At 47.0% G+C, this 12,752-nt stretch overlaps 1 long non-coding RNA gene across 1 annotated transcript in view; it reads left to right on the top strand.

Moving 5' to 3' along the window:
• Positions 1-12,369, top strand: part of LOC114613050 — a 16,947-nt gene extending 4,578 nt beyond the window's left edge. The window contains exons 2-4 of the long non-coding RNA XR_003710118.1: positions 8,311-8,402; positions 9,280-9,420; positions 12,223-12,369. This is a non-coding gene — a long non-coding RNA (uncharacterized LOC114613050). The remainder of the gene's footprint in view (positions 1-8,310; positions 8,403-9,279; positions 9,421-12,222) is intronic.
• The last annotated feature ends 383 nt before the right edge of the window (positions 12,370-12,752 follow it).

Below are 12,752 nucleotides of genomic sequence, written 5' to 3'. Positions count from 1 at the left end.
CTGCCTCTCTGCCTCTCTGCCTCTCTGCCTCTCTGCCTCTCTGCCTCTCTGCCTCTCTGCCTCTCTGCCTCTCTCCCTCTCTGCCTCTCTCCCTCTCTGCCTCTCTCTCTGCCCTCTGCCCTCTGCCCTCTGCCCTCTGCCCTCTGCCCTCTGCCCTCTGCCCTCTGCCCTCTGCCCTCTGCGCCTCTGCCCTCTGCCCTCTGCCCTCTGCCCTCTGCCCTCTGCCCTCTGCCCTCTGCCCTCTGCCCTCTGCCCTCTGCCCTCTGCCCTCTGCCCCTGCCTCCTGTGTGCTGGAATGAAAGGCCTATTTTGTAATTGATAGATTTTCTTCTTTAGAGCAGTTTTAGGAGTCAGGAAGGGTTAAGAACTGTAAAATGACATGTCCCCAGCTGTGGTTTCAGAGGGAATATTTTCACTGCCCTACAAACCCTCTGTATTCTGTTTATTCTTTCTCCTTTTTGGGAATCCAGGTACCTGGGCCTGGAGAGATGGCACAGTGGTTCAGAGCACTTGTTGCTCTCCCAGAAACCCCAGATTTGTTCTGCAGCATCCATAGCAGGCAGCTCACAACCCCAGTGGGACTCCAGACTATACTCCAGTTCCAGGTGATCTGATGCCGTCTTTTGGCTCCTGAAGGGACCAAGCACACATGTGGTGCGTAGTCATACATGTAGACAAAACATCCATACAGTAAATAAAGAAAGAAAGAAATCGACCTGAGAGCCTTGCACATGTTAGGTTTTTGCCACTGACCTACACTCTCACTCGGAGAATTGTTACATAAGAAGCCATTGCCCAGGCTCCCACCTGGGATATTAGAATCTGGGAAGTGGAGACAAGGAATTCAGGGTCATCTTTGGCTACTTAGCCAGTGGAGGCCAGCCTGGGCTACATGAGACCCTGTTCAAAAGAAACTGATCTAAGATACTGTTGGTACCTACTGGTGTGAATTTTCAGAAAGAAAACGTATAAAACTTGATATCTTCATAAAGAATAAATGAAAATTTATGAGAAAAATAAGGCACTAACGAAGAGAGAATCCTGAGCTCTAATTCTCAGAGAAGCAAATGCACAGGCACGTCCCTCAGGGGCCTCACTGCTTCCTCCCCAGGTCTGGATGTTCACAGGATCAGTGAGATTCCTTACACCCCTGAGGAATCAGAAAAAAAAAAAAGCAACACACACACTTTGTAAAAAATGATGACAGTGTTAGGAGTTGGTGAAATGGAGACCTTCATATATGTGTATATATGAATATAATATATATATATATACATATATTTAAATTGCATGTATATGTGTGTTTTGCCTGCTTATATGTCTGTGCACCATCTGCATGCAGTACCTAAAAGAGAGTGTCAGGGCTGGAGGGATGGCTCAGCGGTTAAGAGCACTGACTGCTCTTCCAGAGGTCCTGAGTTCAATTCCCAGCAACCACATGGTGGCTCACAACCATCTGTAATGAGATCTGATGCCCTCTTCTGGTGTGTCTGAAGAGAGTGACAGTGTACTCATATAAATAAAATAAATAAATCTTTAAAAAAAATTTTATGGAGGCGGATGTTCGCGTGTCTCCTCCAGTCAAAGATAGTTGGTATATCTAGGTTGGGTATTGGGTTACACTTCTGATTGTATGGGCATCTTGTTATTGAGCATTACCAAACTTATAAAGCCTTTGATTGACATTAAAAAAAGAATAAAATGGAAAAATGAGTTGTAAGCATTGACCTATTAAAAGGAAAGAATTAAATTTGAAAAAAAAATTTTTTTAGGAAGGGTGTCAGATCCCCTGGAAATAGAGTTATGGATGGTTGTAAGCCACCATGTGGGTGCTGGGAATCAACCTCTGGTCCGCCAGAAGAGCAGCCAGTGTTCTTAACCACTGAGCCACCCCTCTAGCCCTTAGACTGTCATATATTACTGGCAGGGATAACACTGTTTTCCTAGAAATGACTTGCCAACACTTAATGGATTCCTCAAACATTTTATCACTTTGCTCAATGATAATCCTGATGGAAGATAGTTCAGGTTTACAATTATATTGAATATATATAGGTCTGGAGAAATGGCTCCACAAGTAAAGACGCTGTCCGCTGAGCCTGATGAGTCAGTTCCATCCCTGGGACCTACAAACTAGAAGAAAAGTCAAAACTCCTGAGAGGTCTCTTCTGACCTCCATACTCACATTGTGGGACACACACACACACACACACACAAGCACCCCCATGGGAAAAAATTAAAACCTAGAATGTATATATATGTTCATGCATTTTTACAGAAATTTGAAACAAGTTTAATTAAACTATGGTCCTTGATGTAGTTGGTGGACAATTTATAATACAGGGGAAAAAATAACCATCAATCGACTTGAGAAAGATGAGACCAGATGGTATGTGCCTCACACTTCTGGGAGGTGAGACAAATCCACTCAGTGAAGGACTGAATGTGGGAAGAAACATGTTTAACTTTCCCATCTCTGAGGAAAGGAAAAAGGCCCCAGTGACTGTCTCCTGCAAAGACAGGCCTGCTTTTAGCCAGCTCTGCTCAGCAGGTCTGCTATAAGGGCTTGTCAATATTAGTTCAGTGCTGACTAACAGAACAGTAATGAGTCACCCTGCGACCTCAAGTTCTCAAGCCACTAGAGGCAGGGAAATTCATTTGCAGGTGCTTTGCATTCCCAGTGCAAGCTCCAGTCAGAGTCTGCCATGACTATTGGGGGAGAAATTACCTGTTAAATGCAAAACACATTACCTCATCCAGGACAGCAGGAAACTGCTCATGGCAAAACTGCCACTTGTGGGGCAGTGGACCATGCCAAGAAACTTGGTAAGGTTGAGTGGGTTCAGATACCCTGGCACCCAAGCACCCATCTAAGGACAGTAGGGGGCTCCCTGCTCCCTACAGATTCCTGGCCTGGAACACGTGACCACACTCCCCACATAGGAACGTGACCAATGGTCACATAGATCAGAATTCTCCATGCTAATGAGGTATCCAGATGGGCTCTGGGGGCTCAGCCAATAAGCTTCCCTTCCCGGACATTCCTTCCTGCAAAAGGTATTTAATCTCTGGTCCACCCTTAGGAAGTGGTATGCACCTATTTTCCAGGATGAACAGTCAATAAACAGTATGGACAAGCATGGATTGTCTCTTTCATCGAGAACAGACCTGGGGAGCATGGAGGAAGCCTTTGTCTACAGAGCTGCACCCACAGAAAACCCCTCTGAGCTCCCAGACTAGTCTCAGCTGGGCTAAACTGGAGTTACCTCCAAAGTGACCATGGCTGAAAATAGAGTGGTCACAGTTGTAATGTGTTTAAGTGCAGTGGGAGCCCATTAGGGTACCTATTGGGAAATGAGTGTATAACGTGGACCCCTGGTCCAGAACAAACTTATAAAAAGGATCGTGTTGCCTAGCAGTGGAGCTCTGAGGGAGTGTTTGCATACGCACGGCCCTGGGGTTTCATACCCAATGCTTCAGAAAGGAGGACAATTTGGACACAGAGGGAGCCACCACCCCATGAAGGCTGAAGTTGGGATGATGCCTCCACACACTAAGATTACAGTGAACAGTCAGCAGCTAGGGAAAGGCGTGGGTCAAGTCCTCCCTCCTAGTACTTCAAGGAACTAACTCAGGTGACTCCTTGATCTCTGACTTCCAGTCTCTAGAACCTCAAGGGAATAACCTTGTTGTCATCTGAGCCACTCAGTCTGGGAGCTTTGTCCCACAGCCTTGGTGCAGTGGTGCACACCAAGTACTACCCATTGCAGAGATGAATGGCTGTCAGGTTGGATCTTGAAGGTTGGCTCTTAACTCTTCTTACTTAGGAATCAAGAAATGAGTTCAGGCCCTCCCATTTCTCAGGGTCACCCAGCAGCAAAACTAGGACTGGAACTCAGGTGCGTGAAGCAGGCAGCCCTTGGCTGCTGTGCTGTGGTTTTCTGCCTGCCTGAGTTCCATGTTCCAGGTCGATCTCAAGTTCTCCCCTGAATCTGCAGGTCATGGCACCTCAAACTTTAGCTGCTGTTGGCACAGAGGACATTTTATCATCCAGGCCAGTGGCTTGAAGGACAGATGACTACCTGTCCTGCTTGGGCTTTTATCAACTTGACACAAACCTAAACAGATCGAGTAAGAAGGAAGACCAGTTGAGAAAATGTGTCTAACAGATTAGCTGTAGGCAAGTCTGTGGAGCCTTTCTTTTCTTTTCTTTCTCCTCTCTTTCTTCCTTTCATCTCAGCTTCACTCAGACCCAAAGTGTCAAAATGGTGGCGGGGCGGGGGACACTTTCTTGATTGATAATTGGCCTGGAAAGGCCCAGATTACTGTGGCAGTGCCTCCCCTGGGCTGGTGGTTCTGGCTGGTATAGGAAAGGAGGCTGAGCAAGCCACGGGGGACCAAGGCAGTGAGCACCCTCCATGGGCTCCGCTCCAGGCCTAGTGCGCATGCTCCTGCCTTGGTCACAGGCTCCGCTCCAGGACCAGTGTGCATGCTCCTGCCTTGATTCCTGCCTCGACTTCCCTCACTGATCGAGTGTTGCCTGAAAGCTTTAAGCTGAGATAAGCCCTTTCCTCCCAAGTTGTTTTGGTCACAGTGGCTATGGCAGCACTAGAAACCTGGCTAAAGCATTGCCTCCTCAGATGCATCCTCTCCCCTCCTTGCTTTGTGCCCCAAGTTCAGCCTGCCCCGCCCCAGGAGCTGAGAAGGTCGATATTGGTGTTGTCATATGACCCACATTCTACACCCATGACTGGCTCACAGGTGTTCTTGAAATTTCTGCCTCTTTCACATGTCACAGGTGCTGTTCTGGCAGCTTCAGCTAGAGCGGGTGACCTGCCAACTAGAGAAAACGCTTTGGCATACAGGCCCCGGCATTGTGATGGACAAGGGACTTCACTGGATCTTTCTTGCTCCATCCCTACACCATAGTTTTGTATTGGTCTCAACCTTCAGGTATCTTCTTAGCTAGATAGATGCCACTGTATGTCCCTCCAGCTATGTAGGTCTTAGTTTTGGTGACACTGGAGAGTGGCTTGGACAGTGTCTGTCTGGCACAGAACCTAGCAAGTGGCCTCATATCTGGGCCTGCCTGGCAGAGAGAAATTTTAGCTCCTAGGACGTTAGGGCTCAACACCTAGCCATTCAAGGGTGATCTCAAAAAAACTGGGGCCTGAGTCACCCCTCACACCCTACTCTCCAGGAAGGGGTGGGGGGCAGGAGATGAAGAAAGCTGAGCAAGGAGTACCTGACTAACTGCTCTTGAGATCCAGGATCAGAAAAGACATGGGCTGGGGTCTGGGGCCGTGAGATCACCCTTAGATTTTTGCCTTTTTCTTCATCAAGCTAAGAGGTCTCCAACCGTTCCCAAGAAGCACTGTGCTGGGTCAGGAGAGTCTGGGGGCCATAGAGCGGTCCTTCTGCTTCTGCCCAGCACGGGGCCTTTGCCTATGCTCTTGTCTCATCCGACTGCTCCTCTCACCTCTTCCCTACATGGCCAGACAGAGGCTGCTGTGTTCTTTTCAGACACTGTTCCCTGTCCATTGTTCCCACTCTGCCTCCCGTTCCCTTATCACCAAGCTCACTTGGCCTGAGATCAGACTGGGGGCCTGAGAGGGAAATCGAGGCAAGAACTGCCAGGGTGATGGAGACAGGCAACAGGTGAGCATGGAATTGAAAAGTTCCTTTAATTGGTTGGGTGGGAGGCAGGACAAAGGGTATTTAAACTTTTGGGAAGTGAGTAGGGGCTATAGGGTGAGTGTACGTCATTGGCCTGGGGCTAGGGTGCTCGGGGTGCATAAGGAGGAGTCCCACATGCTGCTGCACAGGGCTGTTTGCTTACCAGGCTACGTGACTTCCTCTGGTGGGTCAAAGGTGGGGGCATAGGTCACGGGTCACAGGTCATGAGTCTGTGCACTGGGACATGCAGGCCCAGGGCAGGGGGGGAGGATCAGGATGGGACTTCCAGGGTTTGAACATGCCTCCACCTGACTCATGCTCCCCACAAATCCATGGCTTCCCCAGCCCCACAGTTCCCATTGGATATTTCTTTCTTTGACCGTTTTAGTCTCTTAATGGTCAGGCTTGGGAAACATGGGCATCTTCATTGAACTAATGTCCCCATGTTACACAAGCAAGGCCTGGGCTTCGGAAGCCAGGAGAGGTGCGCCACGATTGGAAACCCTGTCTTGTCTGTAACTTAGGTCCTATATCCTTGATGATCACCTTCCCTGCCTGTTGGAAGATAAACTCTCCCAGGTGAGATCTAACCGTGACCTCTGTAACAGGGAGTCCCAGATTGGCTCTCAGAGGAGATAGTGTTGAACTGAGCCTCTTAGGTGGAAATGGTAAAAGAACATTCTGGATGAAGGAGATCACCAAAGGACAGTCACAGAGGTGAGAAAGGAAAGGAGCCACGAGGCAACAAGTTTCAAAGAGATTGAGGTCAGATCATCAAGGAACAGGTCCTGACACTGGGCCATCTTTTCTGTGCTGACTAGTTTTATGTCAACTTGATCCAAGCAAGTGTTACTGGAGAGGAGAGAGAAAAGGTTTCTATTAGATCAGGCTGTAGACAAGCCTGTAGGGCGTTTTCTTAATTAGTGATTGATGTGGGAGGGCCTGGACCATAGTAAGTGGTGTCACTGTTGGGCTGGTGGTCCTGAGTTCTATAAGAAAGCAGGCTGAGCAAGCCACGGGGAACAAGCCAGTAAGCAGGACCCCTCCATGGCCTCTGTGTTAGCTCCTGCCTTTCCTGAAAGATGGGGAAGAGAGCTTATTTGGCTTACTTCCACAGCACCGTTCAGCATCAGAGGAAGTCAGGGCCAGAACTCAAACCTCACAGGCTTGCCTACAACCTGATCTTATAGAGACATTTTCTCAACTGAGAATCCCTTCTCTCAGATGACTTCACATTGTGTCAAGTTGACACAAAACTATCCAACACAATGTCAAATACATAGTGCATATTGACAATTCAAAACATGAAGACTAAGACCTAGGCTAGTCTGTGCTACATAGGGAGACTCTGCCGTAAAAAATCATCATTTATTACGTAATCAGACAGTAACACAGGTAATACCACTGTGACATCGTACTGTCACTTAAGTACACTTTGTGCAGCCACATAAGCGAGTCACCTGAGGACACATTTCTCAGAGTGTGTGTATCTTGTCATCAGAAATCCCACACTCTCATTGTCAATTTGACTGGATTAAGAATCACTGAGCTAGCCAGGCAGTGGTGGCACATGCCTTTAATCCCAGCACTTGGGAGGCAGAGGCAGGCAGATTTCTGAGTTCGAGGCCAGCCTGGTCTACAGAGTGAGTTCCAGGACAGCCAGGACTGCACAGAGAAACCCTGTCTCGAAAAACCAAAAAAAAAAAAAAAGAGAATCACTGAGCTGACACACCTCTGGTGTGTCTATGAAGAGGTTTCCAGTGTGTATGGTGTGTGTGTTCAAGTGTATTGTATGCCCGTGTGTGAAGGCCAGAGGTTGGTGTTGAGTGTATTTTTCAATTACTCCATCTTATTTTTTGAGACGGGGTCTCTCGCTGAACCTGGAGCCCTCTAATCAGCTAGACTGTCTGGCCAGCAAGCCTCAAGGATCCCCCTGTCTCTTTCAGGTTTACAGATGTATACCACTATACATGGCTTTTAAGTGGGTGCTTGAGATTCAAACACAGGTCCTGATGCCACTCACTGTACCTATTGAGCCATCGCCCCAATCCGGGGAACATTGGTCTTCATTGTAAATCCATATGGAGCATAAATCAAAAGGCCATTTCCCACTGTGCATGTTGCCCACCTGACATCCCAGTACTTGGTAACCAGAGGCAGTTGAAGGTCCTTCTAGTCTACATAATGAGTTTGTGGCCAGCCTGGTCTACATGAGATCCTGTTTCAAAGACCAAAACACAGGCTAGTTAAAAGGCTTTGATGATGATGCTTGCTCACCAAGCCTGAAGACATGAGTTGAATCTTCAGGGCCTACACGGTGGAAGGAGAGAATCTACTTTCATAAACTGTCCTCTGACCTCCACACATGTACTGTGGTACACTTGTGCGCGCACACACACACACACATGCACATTAGTTAAAACAAAGAAAAACAATGACCGTTTGTTTTGATATTTTACTGGAAGTGGTAAACATATCAGTAATCTTGGCACTTAAAAAACAGACGCAGGAGGATTACTAGGAGTTCAAGCTCATCTACATAGCCAAATGTCAGGCCAGTTAGGACTACATGGTGAAACTCTATCTCAAAAAAAAATAAAAGTAAGAAATAATAATAATGACAATCTTTTTCAGGTTGAATAATATTCTGTTGTATGGATCTGTTACAGTTTATATTTAAAGGAACTTTAAAGAGACATCAGCAGAAACTGTCATTGACTTGTGAGGTGAGCCAGTTGCTTCTCTTTTGGAGTCTTGGGGTGCAGCCTATTCAACTCTCAATTAAGACCGTGTAGCAGTGTCACCTTTTAAGATCCACCTGAGAAAAACATTTCCTGAGGTAACTGATTCAAAAAGTGAGGAGACTGTCTGTCCTATGAAATACTGTGTAACCATTCTAAAGGGCGGAGCAGAACCTGCTGGAACAGAGAGCTCTCCGAGCCACACCCAATATGGGATGACCAGAATAGTTGCAGAATCATGTGGCCATTCGCTGAACAAGGCAATGTTGGCACTTGTGTTTTATAAGACTTTTAACATAAGCATATGTTATATAATATGAAATATTTACATATGATAGTATATTTGCATGTATTACATATGCTTGTATGTGTTTCACTGTATGTGCATGAAAACACTTTGGAAGAGTTGACAAGGTAGCCAGGTTTGATGGCACATACCTGTAATCCCAGGACTCAGGAAGCTGAGACAGGAAGATTGATAGTTCAAGGCTACCCTGGGCTACTTACAAAGACTCTTGTTTCACTCTTCACTTGTGTTCCCCCTAAAAGTCTGCAAGGTGAGTCTGGAAGCAGTACCTCTGTGCCCAATTCATGAGTGATGTGCAGAAGCCACCCATGTGTCCATGCTCAGATGGACAGTTATACAAACCAGGACAGACTCACACAATAGGGTCTTATTCAGCCTGAAAAAGATTACTACTACTACTATTATTATTTATTTCTTTATATTTTTTGAGATAGGGTTTACTATGTAGTCCTGACTGACCTGACATTTGGCTATATAGGCAATGCTGAACTCCCAGCAATCCTCCTGGCTCTGTTTTCCAAGTGCTGACATTACTGATATGTTTACCACTCCCAGTAAAGAATGATAGTCTGTCTCATGCTGTGCTCTTCATGGCTTGGAGATTGACCTAACTGGGGCTGCAAGAGAATGAAGAAATGTCAGACACCGAAGAAACAACGGACGCACATACGGAAAAGCTGGGATCCTCTCTGATGGGTAAGCCACAGCATCCAGGAAACTCAGTGTGCTTATTAGAGGCGAAGTTAATCATTTACAGATGGACAAGGAGGTGGGTGTAGCTAACCTCCATAAGAGCTGGCTCCGTGGGGAGCAGTCTTCATATAGTAAACTTCTGGGGGAAGAAAGACAGGGTAGACATTTTCAGCACACACTGCCAGCATTTGCTGTGGTGGTTTGAAGGAGAATGTTTCCCACAGGCTCGTATTTGAAAGCATGGACCCTAGTTTTTGAACTGTCTGGGAAGGATTAGGAGGTGTACTCTTGTTGGAGGAGGTGTGTCCCTGGCTTGAATGTTGAGATTTCAAACCGCATATGGCAGTCTCTCTCTCTCTCTCTCTCTCTCTCTCTCTCTCTCTCTCTCTCTCGGTCTCTCGCTCTCTCTCTCTCTCTCTCTCTCTCTCTCTCTCTCTCTCTCTCTCTCTCTCTCTCTCTCTCTCTCTCTCTCTCTCTCTCTCTCTCTCTTTCTCTCTCTCTCTCTCTTTCTCTCTCTCTCTCCTTCCCTCTCTCCATCTCTTTCTCCCTCCCTCTTCCTTCCCCTTCCCCTCTCCCTCTCTCTGCCTTATGTCTGTAGATCAGATGCAAGCTCTTAGCTACTGCACTGGCACCACAGTTGCCTCCTGGCTGCCACAGTCCCTGCCACATGGTGTAGACTGTAGGCCTCTGGAAATGTGAGGCCCTATTAAACACTTTCTTTTATTTGTTGCCTTGGTAATACCAATGGAAAACCAACTAAGTCAGAAGTTGCTATGAGGTAATGGAGTATTGCTGTGACAGGTTTTGGCTAGGAACGTGGATTGTCCAGCTGGGTTTTGGTCTTCCAGTATTTCCTCACTACACTTCCTTTCTTCCATTTTGGAATAGTTATGTACATTCTGTGCCATTTTATGTTGGAAATACATAATTTGGTATTTGATTTAAAAGGGAGTTAGAATTAATAAATAACCTTGAGTCTCAAAATAGGCTCTGGACTTTTAAACAGTGTTGAGGCTGTGAAAGTCTGTGGGGGCTTTTGAAGTTGGGCTGATTACATTTTGTACTTTGATATGGCCACAAGCTTATGGGAGTGGGTCAAGAAGTGGACTGTGGTGGTTTAATTGAGAATGGCCCTATAGGCTCATATATTGAAATGCTTGTTTCCCAATTGGTGGAATTGTTTGGGAAGGATTAGGAAGTGTGGCCTTGTTGGAGGAGGTGTGTTCCTGGGGGTGGGCTTTGAGGTTTCAAAAGCCCGTGCTATTCTCCATTAGACCTCACCCTCTCCTGCTAGTGATTGAAGATCAAAATGTAAGCTCTCAGCTACTGCTCCAGTCCTGGGCCTGCCTGGACGCTTGCTGCCATGCTCCTGACCACAAAAGTTATGGACTCTAACTCTCGGAAATCATAAGCCTCAAATTAAATGCTTTCTTTTATAATTTGCCTTGGTTGTGGCATTTTGTCATAGCAATTGAAGAGTAGACACACCCAAGTTGAGAAGGGAGGTCACCGTTACCATTTCCCTGAGCCTAGCCTGGGGGAGGGTTTGCCATTTTCCTGTTCATCTGAGGCTTTGATCCTTGACATGGTCAGCTCGTGTCAGCAACACACATTCACTCAGGACTTCACTTGCTCACCTACAGACACAAGCATCAGTGTGGCTGAGCCTCGAACTGGGTGCAATGAACACACACAGATGGATCTTACTCTATGAAGATTACATGGACCAATCATGATCCCACTCACAGGAACTTCTTAGAATCGTCAAATTCTCCGTTTTAGAAAGCAGGAAAGTCTCTGATAGAAGAATGGGAGGAAGGATTGTGGGCCCCAAAAGGGATAGGAGGAAGACCAACTAACCTGGACCCTTAGGGCTCTCAGAGTCTGAACCACCAACCAAAGAACATACACGGGCTGGACCTAGGCCAATCATATGTAGTAGATATGCAGCTTGATCTTCATGTGGGTCCTGAACAATTGGAACGGGGGCTATCCCAAAAACTGTTGCCTGTACGTGGGATATGTTCTACTAGCTGGGCTGCCTTGTCTGGCCTCAGTGGGAGAGGAAGCACTTAGCCTAGCAGAGACTTGAAGTACCAGAGTTGAGGGAACACCCAGGGATGCCTTCACCTGCTCAGAGAAGAAAAGGCTGTGGGTTTGGGAAGGATTGTGGGAGGGGGTGACTGGGAGGAAGTAGTGAAAGGGATGTAACTGGAGGGTGTGCCTAGGGGAAGGGAGATGGGGTATTTGGAAATGGCGATTCTGTTTTACAAAAGGACAAGAATTCTGGAGCTGGGGGTATAGCTTGGCCTGTGCAGTGCCTACTGCACAAGCATGAGGACCTATGTTTGAACTCCCAATCTGTAACTCCAGTGCTGGGATCCCAGAGACAGGAGGATGCCTGAGACTCACTGGGCAGCCAGCATAGCCAAAACAGTGAGAGACATTGCCTTGAAAATAAGGTGTAGCAATTGACGAAGACACCCACTGTCACCTCTGGCCTACACACACATGCAAACACATATGTGCATACTAGCTCCTGATCTGGGTGGACCTGTTGCTTTTAATCACTAGGGAGCAGGCAGCCCACCACAGCAGAGCAGGTGCTGAGCCAAACCTTTCATCACAAACAAATGAAAGGGAGAAAAGGCCAAGGTTCCACCATCTCTGTTGTTACTATTTGAATGTGAAATACTTCCACAGACTTGTGTCTGAACACTTGGTACCCAGGTGGCTCCAAGGCTGGAGGTCTTGCTGGCTGAAATTTGATGTTGGGGTTACCTTAAATGTGCTTTCTGCCTCTAGTTCCTGACTGTCTATGACCTTATCAGATGGGATCTCCCAAGACACTCATCGAGGTCCTGCTGCCACGGATGGAACCTGAGCTGCCATGCCTTCATAACAGGCAAGCACACCTATTGCCAGGCCTGACTACCTGAGTTTGATTCCCAAGACCCACATGATGGAAGGAGAGAACCGACTCTTACAAACTGACCTCTGCCCTCCAGACAGGTACTGTGGCGCCTCTGCTTCCCAATCCAAATAAATAAATCTTGTAACAAAAAAAATTAGAAGATTTGTTTTGATTTATGGTTTGGGAAATTTCTGCCCATGGTGTGTGTAGGTTTGGAGCAGAGCACCTCACATCATGGTGGTCCAGAGGCAGATCAAGAATGCCTGTGATGGCTGGCTTCCTTTCTCCCATACTCTATTCACACCCCCCAGTCTATGAGATAGAGCCAAAAAATTGAGGGCAGGTCTCTCCCTACTTAGTTAGCCTCTCTGGAAACACACACACACACACACACACACACACACACACACACACACACACA

The sequence above is a fragment of the Grammomys surdaster genome, unplaced genomic scaffold (genome assembly GCF_004785775.1).
Source record: "Grammomys surdaster isolate TR1022 unplaced genomic scaffold, NIH_TR_1.0 126187, whole genome shotgun sequence".
NCBI lineage: Eukaryota > Metazoa > Chordata > Mammalia > Rodentia > Muridae > Grammomys > Grammomys surdaster.
This window is presented reverse-complemented; position numbering and strand designations above follow the sequence as displayed.